Raw genomic sequence first — 17,689 nt, 5'->3', positions numbered from 1 at the left:
TTTGCGCCCCCTTCCCACACACACTTTTAACTTGCGTGGCCCCGAGAGACAGGCCGTGACCCCCGGGCCCTCGGGCCAGGGCGCAGGCGCAGCCCTGGGCTGCCGGTCGCTGTCCCTTCAGGCCTGCGGCTGGCCTCCCGACGACCAGCGCCCAGCGCCTGCAACAAGGCCCACAGGCCTGGCTCTCCCCAGGGACGCTAGGACACTCACTCCATGAGACCCCGCTGAGCCGAGCCAGGTCCAGGCCACGACCCTCCATGTGCACCCAGACCGACCCCCCCACCCCTCGGCCTGGAGGATGGGGTGTGTGGGGGGGCGACACCCGCCTTCCCCAGAACACGGGGCCCACCCGCGGGGCCCGCTCCCTCACCCGTTCCTGCCACACAAGCAGAACCTTGACACCCAGATCCTGGGAGTGGGAGAGTCCATCGAGCGTCTCTGCCTGGGTCCTTCTCTCTTTGCACCACCTCCGCAAGGTCCCTCCTGTGTCTCTACCTCCTTCCCCACCGCCTTCCTCCGTGAGGGTCCCCCTGAGTCTATCTCTCTCTCTGCCTGTCTCTCCCTTTCACTCTCATCGGAGCAGCAGATGTCTCTGTGGGTCCCTGTTCATCCATCTCTCCTTCTCTCTTGTGCCTCTCTTGGCCTGTGAGGAGGCATCCCTGTCTCCATCTCCCACCCAATCCCTCTCTGGCCTTGACTCTCCTCTCTCTCTCTCTCTCTCTCTCTCTCTCTCTCTCTCACAGACACACACACACACACACAGAGAGAGAGACACACACTCACCCCTCTACCCCCCACCCAACCCCAGCCAACTCACTCTGGGCTGCAAGTCACCAGGTCCATGGTAGCCTGGAGACTGGGCAGTCACAGGTTCTCTCATCTCCCATCTAACTTCCCATGGATGTAAGAGTGGATTCACACATCACCCTTGAAGTGCGCGCAGGACTTCAGGGTGTGTGCTCAGCAGAGGCTGAGAGAGGGCCGAGGAGGCCACAGGGTCTTAGGAGTCTGCGCTGAGAGCCAAGCAAGAGAGCAGATGGCAAAAGAGGGCAGGCGCTCCTGAAAGAGGAGGAAGCAGCCTTCAGAGCAGGCAAGCGGTTCGGGGCCAGGGGGTTGCCATGGAGGACCAGGTGCCAAGAGGAGTTGAAGCCCGGCCGGTGGGGACAGGGAAGCAGAGGCCCCTTGGTCGCGGTCACCGGTCCACCTGCAGAGGACAGGACAAGACGCAGGGCCTGACGACCCGGTGGGCGCGTGTCCCCGCAACGCAACCACCGCTCCCCTCCCTCCCCCCTCTCCCCCCTGCAATGCTTGCAGGGGAGGGGGCTTTCCGTCTGGTGAGGCCGCCGACTAAGCTCCCACAGGGGTTTGAATCAGGGTGCTTCTTCCACAGGCGGTCCTTTCCTGGACACTGGACAGAGGGGTCTATGCCCTTCCTCAGGGCGGTGCTGTGCACGTGCTGGTCGTTGACTGGTACCAACAAGGCGCAGAGCCCTCCGACCTTGGCATTGGGTCCGAAGGGGGTGACTGCGGTGGCTTTGCAGAGTGGGCCCGAAACTCAGGGCGAGGCACGACCCCAGCGGCGCACTTCTGAGCCTGGCCGGGCGACTGACTGACTGGGAGCCAGCGGGCCGCTGCCCCCGGCCACCCTCTGCCCGGTTTTCCCTGAGTCCCTGAGTGTGTTCCTCCCTCCTGCCCTCCCTGTGCGTGGCTCCACTCGCCAGGCACGCTCAGGGGACGTGTGTGGCCGGCGGCTGGCCATTGCCCAGTCGGACTGCATTTCCGCCTGGGGCGCTGGGCCTGTGTCAGGGTCCCTGGGGTGTCCGAGGGGGGTGCCCGCCTGCCTCTCCGCCCCTGGCTCTCTGGGCTCCGGGCTAGGCTAGGCTAGGTTCGCGCGCGCGGGACACTGAAACGGCCAGGGCTTCTGGGCTTCTCCGCCTGGCGAAAGGCGGGGTGGGCGTGGCGGTGGGGGGCCGGGGGTCCGTGGGGGGGTTGGGGTCGCGGGAGGCCTGGGCCTTGGCGAGGAGCGGCGGAGGAGGCCAGGCCACGCCAGGCCACACCAGGCCACACCAGGCCGGGGCGGGGCGGGGCGGGGCGATCCCTGCGGGCGCTTGGTGGGGCTCGCGGTAGGTGGAGCCAGGTGGAGAGGGGCGGTGTTGGAGGCGGGACTCAGCCAGTCCCAGTCTCCCAGGACCCCTGGGCCGCTGCCCGGTGGAGTCAGGTCGGAGCGGAGCGTGAGAGCCCCCAGCCTTGAGTTGAGTTGGGTTGGGCTGCGCTGTTGTGGGGCGGGCGAGGGAGGCCCCCTGCGACCACCCCCTCCGATTTCCCCCCTCCACCCCCCTCCCGTCCCCTGGACTGAAGGGTGGAACCCGGAGCAGGCTCTTGAGGCGCCCCCGGGCGGCCTCTCCGTCTAAGGCCATACCACCCTGAACGCGCCCGATCTCGTCTGATCTCGGAAGCTAAGCAGGGTCGGGCCTGGTTAGTACTTGGATGGGAGACCGCCTGGGAATACCGGGTGCTGTAGGCTTTTGCGCCCCCTTCCCACACACACTTTTAACTTGCGTGGCCCCGAGAGACAGGCCGTGACCCCCGGGCCCTCGGGCCAGGGCGCAGGCGCAGCCCTGGGCTGCCGGTCGCTGTCCCTTCAGGCCTGCGGCTGGCCTCCCGACGACCAGCGCCCAGCGCCTGCAACAAGGCCCACAGGCCTGGCTCTCCCCAGGGACGCTAGGACACTCACTCCATGAGACCCCGCTGAGCCGAGCCAGGTCCAGGCCACGACCCTCCATGTGCACCCAGACCGACCCCCCCACCCCTCGGCCTGGAGGATGGGGTGTGTGGGGGGGCGACACCCGCCTTCCCCAGAACACGGGGCCCACCCGCGGGGCCCGCTCCCTCACCCGTTCCTGCCACACAAGCAGAACCTTGACACCCAGATCCTGGGAGTGGGAGAGTCCATCGAGCGTCTCTGCCTGGGTCCTTCTCTCTTTGCACCACCTCCGCAAGGTCCCTCCTGTGTCTCTACCTCCTTCCCCACCGCCTTCCTCCGTGAGGGTCCCCCTGAGTCTATCTCTCTCTCTGCCTGTCTCTCCTTTTCACTCTCATCGGAGCAGCAGATGTCTCTGTGGGTCCCTGTTCATCCATCTCTCCTTCTCTCTTGTGCCTCTCTTGGCCTGTGAGGAGGCATCCCTGTCTCCATCTCCCACTCAATCCCTCTCTGGCCTTGACTCTCCTCTCTCTCTCTCTCTCTCTCTCTCTCTCTCTCTCTCTCTCTCACACACACACACACACACACACACAGAGACACACACTCACCCCTCTACCCCCCACCCAACCCCAGCCAACTCACTCTGGGCTGCAAGTCACCAGGTCCATGGTAGCCTGGAGACTGGGCAGTCACAGGTTCTCTCATCTCCCATCTAACTTCCCATGGATGTAAGAGTGGATTCACACATCACCCTTGAAGTGCGCGCAGGACTTCAGGGTGTGTGCTCAGCAGAGGCTGAGAGAGGGCCGAGGAGGCCACAGGGTCTTAGGAGTCTGCGCTGAGAGCCAAGCAAGAGAGCAGATGGCAAAAGAGGGCAGGCGCTCCTGAAAGAGGAGGAAGCAGCCTTCAGAGCAGGCAAGCGGTTCGGGGCCAGGGGGTTGCCATGGAGGACCAGGTGCCAAGAGGAGTTGAAGCCCGGCCGGTGGGGACAGGGAAGCAGAGGCCCCTTGGTCGCGGTCACCGGTCCACCTGCAGAGGACAGGACAAGACGCAGGGCCTGACGACCCGGTGGGCGCGTGTCCCCGCAACGCAACCACTGCTCCCCTCCCTCCCCTCTCTCCCCCCTGCAATGCTTGCAGGGGAGGGGGCTTTCCGTCTGGTGAGGCCGCCTACTAAGCTCCCACAGGGGTTTGAATCAGGGTGCTTCTTCCACAGGCGGTCCTTTCCTGGACACTGGACAGAGGGGTCTATGCCCTTCCTCAGGGCGGTGCTGTGCACGTGCTGGTCGATGACTGGTACCAACAAGGCGCAGAGCCCTCCGACCTTGGCATTGGGTCCGAAGGGGGTGACTGCGGTGGCTTTGCAGAGTGGGCCCGAAACTCAGGGCGAGGCACGACCCCAGCGGCGCACTTCTGAGCCTGGCCGGGCGACTGACTGACTGGGAGCCAGCGGGCCGCTGCCCCCGGCCACCCTCTGCCCGGTTTTCCCTGAGTCCCTGAGTGTGTTCCTCCCTCCTGCCCTCCCTGTGCGTGGCTCCACTCGCCAGGCACGCTCAGGGGACGTGTGTGGCCGGCGGCTGGCCATTGCCCAGTCGGACTGCATTTCCGCCTGGGGCGCTGGGCCTGTGTCAGGGTCCCTGGGGTGTCCGAGGGGGGTGCCCGCCTGCCTCTCCGCCCCTGGCTCTCTGGGCTCCGGGCTAGGCTAGGCTAGGTTCGCGCGCGCGGGACACTGAAACGGCCAGGGCTTCTGGGCTTCTCCGCCTGGCGAAAGGCGGGGTGGGCGTGGCGGTGGGGGGCCGGGGGTCCGTGGGGGGGTTGGGGTCGCGGGAGGCCTGGGCCTTGGCGAGGAGCGGCGGAGGAGGCCAGGCCACGCCAGGCCACACCAGGCCGGGGCGGGGCGGGGCGGGGCGATCCCTGCGGGCGCTTGGTGGGGCTCGCGGTAGGTGGAGCCAGGTGGAGAGGGGCGGTGTTGGAGGCGGGACTCAGCCAGTCCCAGTCTCCCAGGACCCCTGGGCCGCTGCCCGGTGGAGTCAGGTCGGAGCGGAGCGTGAGAGCCCCCAGCCTTGAGTTGAGTTGGGTTGGGCTGCGCTGTTGTGGGGCGGGCGAGGGAGGCCCCCTGCGACCACCCCCTCCGATTTCCCCCCTCCACCCCCCTCCCGTCCCCTGGACTGAAGGGTGGAACCCGGAGCAGGCTCTTGAGGCGCCCCCGGGCGGCCTCTCCGTCTAAGGCCATACCACCCTGAACGCGCCCGATCTCGTCTGATCTCGGAAGCTAAGCAGGGTCGGGCCTGGTTAGTACTTGGATGGGAGACCGCCTGGGAATACCGGGTGCTGTAGGCTTTTGCGCCCCCTTCCCACACACACTTTTAACTTGCGTGGCCCCGAGAGACAGGCCGTGACCCCCGGGCCCTCGGGCCAGGGCGCAGGCGCAGCCCTGGGCTGCCGGTCGCTGTCCCTTCAGGCCTGCGGCTGGCCTCCCGACGACCAGCGCCCAGCGCCTGCAACAAGGCCCACAGGCCTGGCTCTCCCCAGGGACGCTAGGACACTCACTCCATGAGACCCCGCTGAGCCGAGCCAGGTCCAGGCCACGACCCTCCATGTGCACCCAGACCGACCCCCCCACCCCTCGGCCTGGAGGATGGGGTGTGTGGGGGGGCGACACCCGCCTTCCCCAGAACACGGGGCCCACCCGCGGGGCCCGCTCCCTCACCCGTTCCTGCCACACAAGCAGAACCTTGACACCCAGATCCTGGGAGTGGGAGAGTCCATCGAGCGTCTCTGCCTGGGTCCTTCTCTCTTTGCACCACCTCCGCAAGGTCCCTCCTGTGTCTCTACCTCCTTCCCCACCGCCTTCCTCCGTGAGGGTCCCCCTGAGTCTATCTCTCTCTCTGCCTGTCTCTCCTTTTCACTCTCATCGGAGCAGCAGATGTCTCTGTGGGTCCCTGTTCATCCATCTCTCCTTCTCTCTTGTGCCTCTCTTGGCCTGTGAGGAGGCATCCCTGTCTCCATCTCCCACTCAATCCCTCTCTGGCCTTGACTCTCCTCTCTCTCTCTCTCTCTCTCTCTCTCTCTCTCTCTCTCTCACACACACACACACACACACACACACAGAGACACACACTCACCCCTCTACCCCCCACCCAACCCCAGCCAACTCACTCTGGGCTGCAAGTCACCAGGTCCATGGTAGCCTGGAGACTGGGCAGTCACAGGTTCTCTCATCTCCCATCTAACTTCCCATGGATGTAAGAGTGGATTCACACATCACCCTTGAAGTGCGCGCAGGACTTCAGGGTGTGTGCTCAGCAGAGGCTGAGAGAGGGCCGAGGAGGCCACAGGGTCTTAGGAGTCTGCGCTGAGAGCCAAGCAAGAGAGCAGATGGCAAAAGAGGGCAGGCGCTCCTGAAAGAGGAGGAAGCAGCCTTCAGAGCAGGCAAGCGGTTCGGGGCCAGGGGGTTGCCATGGAGGACCAGGTGCCAAGAGGAGTTGAAGCCCGGCCGGTGGGGACAGGGAAGCAGAGGCCCCTTGGTCGCGGTCACCGGTCCACCTGCAGAGGACAGGACAAGACGCAGGGCCTGACGACCCGGTGGGCGCGTGTCCCCGCAACGCAACCACCGCTCCCCTCCCTCCCCTCTCTCCCCCCTGCAATGCTTGCAGGGGAGGGGGCTTTCCGTCTGGTGAGGCCGCCTACTAAGCTCCCACAGGGGTTTGAATCAGGTTGCTTCTTCCACAGGCGGTCCTTTCCTGGACACTGGACAGAGGGGTCTATGCCCTTCCTCAGGGCGGTGCTGTGCACGTGCTGGTCGATGACTGGTACCAACAAGGCGCAGAGCCCTCCGACCTTGGCATTGGGTCCGAAGGGGGTGACTGCGGTGGCTTTGCAGAGTGGGCCCGAAACTCAGGGCGAGGCACGACCCCAGCGGCGCACTTCTGAGCCTGGCCGGGCGACTGACTGACTGGGAGCCAGCGGGCCGCTGCCCCCGGCCACCCTCTGCCCGGTTTTCCCTGAGTCCCTGAGTGTGTTCCTCCCTCCTGCCCTCCCTGTGCGTGGCTCCACTCGCCAGGCACGCTCAGGGGACGTGTGTGGCCGGCGGCTGGCCATTGCCCAGTCGGACTGCATTTCCGCCTGGGGCGCTGGGCCTGTGTCAGGGTCCCTGGGGTGTCCGAGGGGGGTGCCCGCCTGCCTCTCCGCCCCTGGCTCTCTGGGCTCCGGGCTAGGCTAGGCTAGGTTCGCGCGCGCGGGACACTGAAACGGCCAGGGCTTCTGGGCTTCTCCGCCTGGCGAAAGGCGGGGTGGGCGTGGCGGTGGGGGGCCGGGGGTCCGTGGGGGGGTTGGGGTCGCGGGAGGCCTGGGCCTTGGCGAGGAGCGGCGGAGGAGGCCAGGCCACGCCAGGCCACGCCAGGCCGGGGCGGGGCGGGGCGATCCCTGCGGGCGCTTGGTGGGGCTCGCGGTAGGTGGAGCCAGGTGGAGAGGGGCGGTGTTGGAGGCGGGATTCAGCCAGTCCCAGTCTCCCAGGACCCCTGGGCCGCTGCCTGGTGGAGTCAGGTCGGAGCGGAGCGTGAGAGCCCCCAGCCTTGAGTTGAGTTGGGTTGGGCTGCGCTGTTGTGGGGCGGGCGAGGGAGGCCCCCTGCGACCACCCCCTCCGATTTCCCCCCTCCACCCCCCTCCCGTCCCCTGGACTGAAGGGTGGAACCCGGAGCAGGCTCTTGAGGCGCCCCCGGGCGGCCCTCCCCGTCTACGGCCATACCACCCTGAACGCGCCCGATCTCGTCTGATCTCGGAAGCTAAGCAGGGTCGGGCCTGGTTAGTACTTGGATGGGAGACCGCCTGGGAATACCGGGTGCTGTAGGCTTTTGCGCCCCCTTCCCACACACACTTTTAACTTGCGTGGCCCCGAGAGACAGGCCGTGACCCCCGGGCCCTCGGGCCAGGGCGCAGGCGCAGCCCTGGGCTGCCGGTCGCTGTCCCTTCAGGCCTGCGGCTGGCCTCCCGACGACCAGCGCCCAGCGCCTGCAACAAGGCCCACAGGCCTGGCTCTCCCCAGGGACGCTAGGACACTCACTCCATGAGACCCCGCTGAGCCGAGCCAGGTCCAGGCCACGACCCTCCATGTGCACCCAGACCGACCCCCCCACCCCTCGGCCTGGAGGATGGGGTGTGTGGGGGGGCGACACCCGCCTTCCCCAGAACACGGGGCCCACCCGCGGGGCCCGCTCCCTCACCCGTTCCTGCCCCACAAGCAGAAACTTGACACCCACATCCTGGGAGTGGGAGAGTCCATCGAGCGTCTCTGCCTGGGTCCTTCTCTCTTTGCACCACCTCCGCAAGGTCCCTCCTGTGTCTCTACCTCCTTCCCCACCGCCTTCCTCCGTGAGGGTCCCCCTGAGTCTATCTCTCTCTCTGCCTGTCTCTCCCTTTCACTCTCATCGGAGCAGCAGATGTCTCTGTGGGTCCCTGTTCATCCATCTCTCCTTCTCTCTTGTGCCTCTCTTGGCCTGTGAGGAGGCATCCCTGTCTCCATCTCCCACTCAATCCCTCTCTGTCCTTGACTCTCCTCTCTCTCTCTCTCTCTCTCACACACACACACACACACACACACACACAGAGAGAGACACACACTCACCCCTCTACCCCCCACCCAACCCCAGCCAACTCACTCTGGGCTGCAAGTCACCAGGTCCATGGTAGCCTGGAGACTGGGCAGTCACAGGTTCTCTCATCTCCCATCTAACTTCCCATGGATGTAAGAGTGGATTCACACATCACCCTTGAAGTGCGCGCAGGACTTCAGGGTGTGTGCTCAGCAGAGGCTGAGAGAGGGCCGAGGAGGCCACAGGGTCTTAGGAGTCTGCGCTGAGAGCCAAGCAAGAGAGCAGATGGCAAAAGAGGGCAGGCGCTCCTGAAAGAGGAGGAAGCAGCCTTCAGAGCAGGCAAGCGGTTCGGGGCCAGGGGGTTGCCATGGAGGACCAGGTGCCAAGAGGAGTTGAAGCCCGGCCGGTGGGGACAGGGAAGCAGAGGCCCCTTGGTCGCGGTCACCGGTCCACCTGCAGAGGACAGGACAAGACGCAGGGCCTGACGACCCGGTGGGCGCGTGTCCCCGCAACGCAACCACCGCTCCCCTCCCTCCCCCCTCTCCCCCCTGCAATGCTTGCAGGGGAGGGGGCTTTCCGTCTGGTGAGGCCGCCGACTAAGCTCCCACAGGGGTTTGAATCAGGGTGCTTCTTCCACAGGCGGTCCTTTCCTGGACACTGGACAGAGGGGTCTATGCCCTTCCTCAGGGCGGTGCTGTGCACGTGCTGGTCGTTGACTGGTACCAACAAGGCGCAGAGCCCTCCGACCTTGGCATTGGGTCCGAAGGGGGTGACTGCGGTGGCTTTGCAGAGTGGGCCCGAAACTCAGGGCGAGGCACGACCCCAGCGGCGCACTTCTGAGCCTGGCCGGGCGACTGACTGACTGGGAGCCAGCGGGCCGCTGCCCCCGGCCACCCTCTGCCCGGTTTTCCCTGAGTCCCTGAGTGTGTTCCTCCCTCCTGCCCTCCCTGTGCGTGGCTCCACTCGCCAGGCACGCTCAGGGGACGTGTGTGGCCGGCGGCTGGCCATTGCCCAGTCGGACTGCATTTCCGCCTGGGGCGCTGGGCCTGTGTCAGGGTCCCTGGGGTGTCCGAGGGGGGTGCCCGCCTGCCTCTCCGCCCCTGGCTCTCTGGGCTCCGGGCTAGGCTAGGCTAGGTTCGCGCGCGCGGGACACTGAAACGGCCAGGGCTTCTGGGCTTCTCCGCCTGGCGAAAGGCGGGGTGGGCGTGGCGGTGGGGGGCCGGGGCTCCGTGGGGGGGTTGGGGTCGCGGGAGGCCTGGGCCTTGGCGAGGAGCGGCGGAGGAGGCCAGGCCACGCCAGGCCACGCCAGGCCGGGGCGGGGCGGGGCGATCCCTGCGGGCGCTTGGTGGGGCTCGCGGTAGGTGGAGCCAGGTGGAGAGGGGCGGTGTTGGAGGCGGGACTCAGCCAGTCCCAGTCTCCCAGGACCCCTGGGCCGCTGCCCGGTGGAGTCAGGTCGGAGCGGAGCGTGAGAGCCCCCAGCCTTGAGTTGAGTTGGGTTGGGCTGCGCTGTTGTGGGGCGGGCGAGGGAGGCCCCCTGCTACCACCCCCTCCGATTTCCCCCCTCCACCCCCCTCCCGTCCCCTGGACTGAAGGGTGGAACCCGGAGCAGGCTCTTGAGGCGCCCCCGGGCGGCCCTCCCCGTCTACGGCCATACCACCCTGAACGCGCCCGATCTCGTCTGATCTCGGAAGCTAAGCAGGGTCGGGCCTGGTTAGTACTTGGATGGGAGACCGCCTGGGAATACCGGGTGCTGTAGGCTTTTGCGCCCCCTTCCCACACACACTTTTAACTTGCGTGGCCCCGAGAGACAGGCCGTGACCCCCGGGCCCTCGGGCCAGGGCGCAGGCGCAGCCCTGGGCTGCCGGTCGCTGTCCCTTCAGGCCTGCGGCTGGCCTCCCGACGACCAGCGCCCAGCGCCTGCAACAAGGCCCACAGGCCTGGCTCTCCCCAGGGACGCTAGGACACTCACTCCATGAGACCCCGCTGAGCCGAGCCAGGTCCAGGCCACGACCCTCCATGTGCACCCAGACCGACCCCCCCACCCCTCGGCCTGGAGGATGGGGTGTGTGGGGGGGCGACACCCGCCTTCCCCAGAACACGGGGCCCACCCGCGGGGCCCGCTCCCTCACCCGTTCCTGCCACACAAGCAGAACCTTGACACCCAGATCCTGGGAGTGGGAGAGTCCATCGAGCGTCTCTGCCTGGGTCCTTCTCTCTTTGCACCACCTCCGCAAGGTCCCTCCTGTGTCTCTACCTCCTTCCCCACCGCCTTCCTCCGTGAGGGTCCCCCTGAGTCTATCTCTCTCTCTGCCTGTCTCTCCCTTTCACTCTCATCGGAGCAGCAGATGTCTCTGTGGGTCCCTGTTCATCCATCTCTCCTTCTCTCTTGTGCCTCTCTTGGCCTGTGAGGAGGCATCCCTGTCTCCATCTCCCACTCAATCCCTCTCTGGCCTTGACTCTCCTCTCTCTCTCTCTCTCTCTCTCTCTCTCTCTCTCTCTCTATCTCTCACAGACACACACACACACACACAGAGAGAGAGACACACACTCACCCCTCTACCCCCCACCCAACCCCAGCCAACTCACTCTGGGCTGCAAGTCACCAGGTCCATGGTAGCCTGGAGACTGGGCAGTCACAGGTTCTCTCATCTCCCATCTAACTTCCCATGGATGTAAGAGTGGATTCACACATCACCCTTGAAGTGCGCGCAGGACTTCAGGGTGTGTGCTCAGCAGAGGCTGAGAGAGGGCCGAGGAGGCCACAGGGTCTTAGGAGTCTGCGCTGAGAGCCAAGCAAGAGAGCAGATGGCAAAAGAGGGCAGGCGCTCCTGAAAGAGGAGGAAGCAGCCTTCAGAGCAGGCAAGCGGTTCGGGGCCAGGGGGTTGCCATGGAGGACCAGGTGCCAAGAGGAGTTGAAGCCCGGCCGGTGGGGACAGGGAAGCAGAGGCCCCTTGGTCGCGGTCACCGGTCCACCTGCAGAGGACAGGACAAGACGCAGGGCCTGACGACCCGGTGGGCGCGTGTCCCCGCAACGCAACCACCGCTCCCCTCCCTCCCCCCTCTCCCCCCTGCAATGCTTGCAGGGGAGGGGGCTTTCCGTCTGGTGAGGCCGCCGACTAAGCTCCCACAGGGGTTTGAATCAGGGTGCTTCTTCCACAGGCGGTCCTTTCCTGGACACTGGACAGAGGGGTCTATGCCCTTCCTCAGGGCGGTGCTGTGCACGTGCTGGTCGTTGACTGGTACCAACAAGGCGCAGAGCCCTCCGACCTTGGCATTGGGTCCGAAGGGGGTGACTGCGGTGGCTTTGCAGAGTGGGCCCGAAACTCAGGGCGAGGCACGACCCCAGCGGCGCACTTCTGAGCCTGGCCGGGCGACTGACTGACTGGGAGCCAGCGGGCCGCTGCCCCCGGCCACCCTCTGCCCGGTTTTCCCTGAGTCCCTGAGTGTGTTCCTCCCTCCTGCCCTCCCTGTGCGTGGCTCCACTCGCCAGGCACGCTCAGGGGACGTGTGTGGCCGGCGGCTGGCCATTGCCCAGTCGGACTGCATTTCCGCCTGGGGCGCTGGGCCTGTGTCAGGGTCCCTGGGGTGTCCGAGGGGGGTGCCCGCCTGCCTCTCCGCCCCTGGCTCTCTGGTCTCCGGGCTAGGCTAGGCTAGGTTCGCGCGCGCGGGACACTGAAACGGCCAGGGCTTCTGGGCTTCTCCGCCTGGCGAAAGGCGGGGTGGGCGTGGCGGTGGGGGGCCGGGGCTCCGTGGGGGGGTTGGGGTCGCGGGAGGCCTGGGCCTTGGCGAGGAGCGGCGGAGGAGGCCAGGCCACGCCAGGCCACGCCAGGCCGGGGCGGGGCGGGGCGATCCCTGCGGGCGCTTGGTGGGGCTCGCGGTAGGTGGAGCCAGGTGGAGAGGGGCGGTGTTGGAGGCGGGACTCAGCCAGTCCCAGTCTCCCAGGACCCCTGGGCCGCTGCCCGGTGGAGTCAGGTCGGAGCGGAGCGTGAGAGCCCCCAGCCTTGAGTTGAGTTGGGTTGGGCTGCGCTGTTGTGGGGCGGGCGAGGGAGGCCCCCTGCTACCACCCCCTCCGATTTCCCCCCTCCACCCCCCTCCCGTCCCCTGGACTGAAGGGTGGAACCCGGAGCAGGCTCTTGAGGCGCCCCCGGGCGGCCCTCCCCGTCTACGGCCATACCACCCTGAACGCGCCCGATCTCGTCTGATCTCGGAAGCTAAGCAGGGTCGGGCCTGGTTAGTACTTGGATGGGAGACCGCCTGGGAATACCGGGTGCTGTAGGCTTTTGCGCCCCCTTCCCACACACACTTTTAACTTGCGTGGCCCCGAGAGACAGGCCGTGACCCCCGGGCCCTCGGGCCAGGGCGCAGGCGCAGCCCTGGGCTGCCGGTCGCTGTCCCTTCAGGCCTGCGGCTGGCCTCCCGACGACCAGCGCCCAGCGCCTGCAACAAGGCCCACAGGCCTGGCTCTCCCCAGGGACGCTAGGACACTCACTCCATGAGACCCCGCTGAGCCGAGCCAGGTCCAGGCCACGACCCTCCATGTGCACCCAGACCGACCCCCCCACCCCTCGGCCTGGAGGATGGGGTGTGTGGGGGGGCGACACCCGCCTTCCCCAGAACACGGGGCCCACCCGCGGGGCCCGCTCCCTCACCCGTTCCTGCCACACAAGCAGAACCTTGACACCCAGATCCTGGGAGTGGGAGAGTCCATCGAGCGTCTCTGCCTGGGTCCTTCTCTCTTTGCACCACCTCCGCAAGGTCCCTCCTGTGTCTCTACCTCCTTCCCCACCGCCTTCCTCCGTGAGGGTCCCCCTGAGTCTATCTCTCTCTCTGCCTGTCTCTCCCTTTCACTCTCATCGGAGCAGCAGATGTCTCTGTGGGTCCCTGTTCATCCATCTCTCCTTCTCTCTTGTGCCTCTCTTGGCCTGTGAGGAGGCATCCCTGTCTCCATCTCCCACTCAATCCCTCTCTGGCCTTGACTCTCCTCTCTCTCTCTCTCTCTCTCTCTCTCTCTCTCTCTCTCTCTCTCACACAGACACACACACACACACACAGAGAGAGAGACACACACTCACCCCTCTACCCCCCACCCAACCCCAGCCAACTCACTCTGGGCTGCAAGTCACCAGGTCCATGGTAGCCTGGAGACTGGGCAGTCACAGGTTCTCTCATCTCCCATCTAACTTCCCATGGATGTAAGAGTGGATTCACACATCACCCTTGAAGTGCGCGCAGGACTTCAGGGTGTGTGCTCAGCAGAGGCTGAGAGAGGGCCGAGGAGGCCACAGGGTCTTAGGAGTCTGCGCTGAGAGCCAAGCAAGAGAGCAGATGGCAAAAGAGGGCAGGCGCTCCTGAAAGAGGAGGAAGCAGCCTTCAGAGCAGGCAAGCGGTTCGGGGCCAGGGGGTTGCCATGGAGGACCAGGTGCCAAGAGGAGTTGAAGCCCGGCCGGTGGGGACAGGGAAGCAGAGGCCCCTTGGTCGCGGTCACCGGTCCACCTGCAGAGGACAGGACAAGACGCAGGGCCTGACGACCCGGTGGGCGCGTGTCCCCGCAACGCAACCACCGCTCCCCTCCCTCCCCCCTCTCCCCCCTGCAATGCTTGCAGGGGAGGGGGCTTTCCGTCTGGTGAGGCCGCCGACTAAGCTCCCACAGGGGTTTGAATCAGGGTGCTTCTTCCACAGGCGGTCCTTTCCTGGACACTGGACAGAGGGGTCTATGCCCTTCCTCAGGGCGGTGCTGTGCACGTGCTGGTCGTTGACTGGTACCAACAAGGCGCAGAGCCCTCCGACCTTGGCATTGGGTCCGAAGGGGGTGACTGCGGTGGCTTTGCAGAGTGGGCCCGAAACTCAGGGCGAGGCACGACCCCAGCGGCGCACTTCTGAGCCTGGCCGGGCGACTGACTGACTGGGAGCCAGCGGGCCGCTGCCCCCGGCCACCCTCTGCCCGGTTTTCCCTGAGTCCCTGAGTGTGTTCCTCCCTCCTGCCCTCCCTGTGCGTGGCTCCACTCGCCAGGCACGCTCAGGGGACGTGTGTGGCCGGCGGCTGGCCATTGCCCAGTCGGACTGCATTTCCGCCTGGGGCGCTGGGCCTGTGTCAGGGTCCCTGGGGTGTCCGAGGGGGGTGCCCGCCTGCCTCTCCGCCCCTGGCTCTCTGGTCTCCGGGCTAGGCTAGGCTAGGTTCGCGCGCGCGGGACACTGAAACGGCCAGGGCTTCTGGGCTTCTCCGCCTGGCGAAAGGCGGGGTGGGCGTGGCGGTGGGGGGCCGGGGCTCCGTGGGGGGGTTGGGGTCGCGGGAGGCCTGGGCCTTGGCGAGGAGCGGCGGAGGAGGCCAGGCCACGCCAGGCCACGCCAGGCCGGGGCGGGGCGGGGCGATCCCTGCGGGCGCTTGGTGGGGCTCGCGGTAGGTGGAGCCAGGTGGAGAGGGGCGGTGTTGGAGGCGGGACTCAGCCAGTCCCAGTCTCCCAGGACCCCTGGGCCGCTGCCCGGTGGAGTCAGGTCGGAGCGGAGCGTGAGAGCCCCCAGCCTTGAGTTGAGTTGGGTTGGGCTGCGCTGTTGTGGGGCGGGCGAGGGAGGCCCCCTGCTACCACCCCCTCCGATTTCCCCCCTCCACCCCCCTCCCGTCCCCTGGACTGAAGGGTGGAACCCGGAGCAGGCTCTTGAGGCGCCCCCGGGCGGCCCTCCCCGTCTACGGCCATACCACCCTGAACGCGCCCGATCTCGTCTGATCTCGGAAGCTAAGCAGGGTCGGGCCTGGTTAGTACTTGGATGGGAGACCGCCTGGGAATACCGGGTGCTGTAGGCTTTTGCGCCCCCTTCCCACACACACTTTTAACTTGCGTGGCCCCGAGAGACAGGCCGTGACCCCCGGGCCCTCGGGCCAGGGCGCAGGCGCAGCCCTGGGCTGCCGGTCGCTGTCCCTTCAGGCCTGCGGCTGGCCTCCCGACGACCAGCGCCCAGCGCCTGCAACAAGGCCCACAGGCCTGGCTCTCCCCAGGGACGCTAGGACACTCACTCCATGAGACCCCGCTGAGCCGAGCCAGGTCCAGGCCACGACCCTCCATGTGCACCCAGACCGACCCCCCCACCCCTCGGCCTGGAGGATGGGGTGTGTGGGGGGGCGACACCCGCCTTCCCCAGAACACGGGGCCCACCCGCGGGGCCCGCTCCCTCACCCGTTCCTGCCACACAAGCAGAACCTTGACACCCAGATCCTGGGAGTGGGAGAGTCCATCGAGCGTCTCTGCCTGGGTCCTTCTCTCTTTGCACCACCTCCGCAAGGTCCCTCCTGTGTCTCTACCTCCTTCCCCACCGCCTTCCTCCGTGAGGGTCCCCCTGAGTCTATCTCTCTCTCTGCCTGTCTCTCCCTTTCACTCTCATCGGAGCAGCAGATGTCTCTGTGGGTCCCTGTTCATCCATCTCTCCTTCTCTCTTGTGCCTCTCTTGGCCTGTGAGGAGGCATCCCTGTCTCCATCTCCCACTCAATCCCTCTCTGGCCTTGACTCTCCTCTCTCTCTCTCTCTCTCTCTCTCTCTCTCTCTCTCTCTCACACAGACACACACACACACACACAGAGAGAGAGACACACACTCACCCCTCTACCCCCCACCCAACCCCAGCCAACTCACTCTGGGCTGCAAGTCACCAGGTCCATGGTAGCCTGGAGACTGGGCAGTCACAGGTTCTCTCATCTCCCATCTAACTTCCCATGGATGTAAGAGTGGATTCACACATCACCCTTGAAGTGCGCGCAGGACTTCAGGGTGTGTGCTCAGCAGAGGCTGAGAGAGGGCCGAGGAGGCCACAGGGTCTTAGGAGTCTGCGCTGAGAGCCAAGCAAGAGAGCAGATGGCAAAAGAGGGCAGGCGCTCCTGAAAGAGGAGGAAGCAGCCTTCAGAGCAGGCAAGCGGTTCGGGGCCAGGGGGTTGCCATGGAGGACCAGGTGCCAAGAGGAGTTGAAGCCCGGCCGGTGGGGACAGGGAAGCAGAGGCCCCTTGGTCGCGGTCACCGGTCCACCTGCAGAGGACAGGACAAGACGCAGGGCCTGACGACCCGGTGGGCGCGTGTCCCCGCAACGCAACCACCGCTCCCCTCCCTCCCCCCTCTCCCCCCTGCAATGCTTGCAGGGGAGGGGGCTTTCCGTCTGGTGAGGCCGCCGACTAAGCTCCCACAGGGGTTTGAATCAGGGTGCTTCTTCCACAGGCGGTCCTTTCCTGGACACTGGACAGAGGGGTCTATGCCCTTCCTCAGGGCGGTGCTGTGCACGTGCTGGTCGTTGACTGGTACCAACAAGGCGCAGAGCCCTCCGACCTTGGCATTGGGTCCGAAGGGGGTGACTGCGGTGGCTTTGCAGAGTGGGCCCGAAACTCAGGGCGAGGCACGACCCCAGCGGCGCACTTCTGAGCCTGGCCGGGCGACTGACTGACTGGGAGCCAGCGGGCCGCTGCCCCCGGCCACCCTCTGCCCGGTTTTCCCTGAGTCCCTGAGTGTGTTCCTCCCTCCTGCCCTCCCTGTGCGTGGCTCCACTCGCCAGGCACGCTCAGGGGACGTGTGTGGCCGGCGGCTGGCCATTGCCCAGTCGGACTGCATTTCCGCCTGGGGCGCTGGGCCTGTGTCAGGGTCCCTGGGGTGTCCGAGGGGGGTGCCCGCCTGCCTCTCCGCCCCTGGCTCTCTGGTCTCCGGGCTAGGCTAGGCTAGGTTCGCGCGCGCGGGACACTGAAACGGCCAGGGCTTCTGGGCTTCTCCGCCTGGCGAAAGGCGGGGTGGGCGTGGCGGTGGGGGGCCGGGGCTCCGTGGGGGGGTTGGGGTCGCGGGAGGCCTGGGCCTTGGCGAGGAGCGGCGGAGGAGGCCAGGCCACGCCAGGCCACGCCAGGCCGGGGCGGGGCGGGGCGATCCCTGCGGGCGCTTGGTGGGGCTCGCGGTAGGTGGAGCCAGGTGGAGAGGGGCGGTGTTGGAGGCGGGACTCAGCCAGTCCCAGTCTCCCAGGACCCCTGGGCCGCTGCCCGGTGGAGTCAGGTCGGAGCGGAGCGTGAGAGCCCCCAGCCTTGAGTTGAGTTGGGTTGGGCTGCGCTGTTGTGGGGCGGGCGAGGGAGGCCCCCTGCTACCACCCCCTCCGATTTCCCCCCTCCACCCCCCTCCCGTCCCCTGGACTGAAGGGTGGAACCCGGAGCAGGCTCTTGAGGCGCCCCCGGGCGGCCCTCCCCGTCTACGGCCATACCACCCTGAACGCGCCCGATCTCGTCTGATCTCGGAAGCTAAGCAGGGTCGGGCCTGGTTAGTACTTGGATGGGAGACCGCCTGGGAATACCGGGTGCTGTAGGCTTTTGCGCCCCCTTCCCACACACACTTTTAACTTGCGTGGCCCCGAGAGACAGGCCGTGACCCCCGGGCCCTCGGGCCAGGGCG

At 66.6% G+C, this 17,689-nt stretch overlaps 7 non-coding genes across 7 annotated transcripts; all 7 read left to right on the top strand.

Annotated features, from left to right (window-relative positions):
- The first annotated feature begins 2,405 nt into the window (after positions 1-2,405).
- Positions 2,406-2,524, top strand: LOC139703868 (5S ribosomal RNA). The gene has a single exon (XR_011705947.1). It is a non-coding gene; the product is annotated as a 5S ribosomal RNA (ribosomal RNA).
- Positions 2,525-4,921: 2,397 nt separating this feature from the next.
- Positions 4,922-5,040, top strand: LOC139703867 (5S ribosomal RNA). Its single transcript, XR_011705946.1, has one exon. It is a non-coding gene; the product is annotated as a 5S ribosomal RNA (ribosomal RNA).
- Positions 5,041-7,433: 2,393 nt separating this feature from the next.
- LOC139703827 (5S ribosomal RNA) lies at positions 7,434-7,552 on the top strand. Its single transcript, XR_011705906.1, has one exon. It is a non-coding gene; the product is annotated as a 5S ribosomal RNA (ribosomal RNA).
- A 2,379-nt stretch (positions 7,553-9,931) lies between these two features.
- On the top strand, positions 9,932-10,050 carry LOC139703826 (5S ribosomal RNA). Its single transcript, XR_011705905.1, has one exon. It is a non-coding gene; the product is annotated as a 5S ribosomal RNA (ribosomal RNA).
- A 2,401-nt stretch (positions 10,051-12,451) lies between these two features.
- LOC139703825 (5S ribosomal RNA) lies at positions 12,452-12,570 on the top strand. Its single transcript, XR_011705904.1, has one exon. It is a non-coding gene; the product is annotated as a 5S ribosomal RNA (ribosomal RNA).
- A 2,401-nt stretch (positions 12,571-14,971) lies between these two features.
- Positions 14,972-15,090, top strand: LOC139703824 (5S ribosomal RNA). Its single transcript, XR_011705903.1, has one exon. It is a non-coding gene; the product is annotated as a 5S ribosomal RNA (ribosomal RNA).
- A 2,397-nt stretch (positions 15,091-17,487) lies between these two features.
- On the top strand, positions 17,488-17,606 carry LOC139703823 (5S ribosomal RNA). Its single transcript, XR_011705902.1, has one exon. It is a non-coding gene; the product is annotated as a 5S ribosomal RNA (ribosomal RNA).
- Positions 17,607-17,689: the final 83 nt, after the last annotated feature.

The sequence above is a fragment of the Marmota flaviventris genome, unplaced genomic scaffold (genome assembly GCF_047511675.1).
Source record: "Marmota flaviventris isolate mMarFla1 unplaced genomic scaffold, mMarFla1.hap1 Scaffold_132, whole genome shotgun sequence".
Classification (NCBI taxonomy): domain Eukaryota; kingdom Metazoa; phylum Chordata; class Mammalia; order Rodentia; family Sciuridae; genus Marmota; species Marmota flaviventris.
This window is presented reverse-complemented; position numbering and strand designations above follow the sequence as displayed.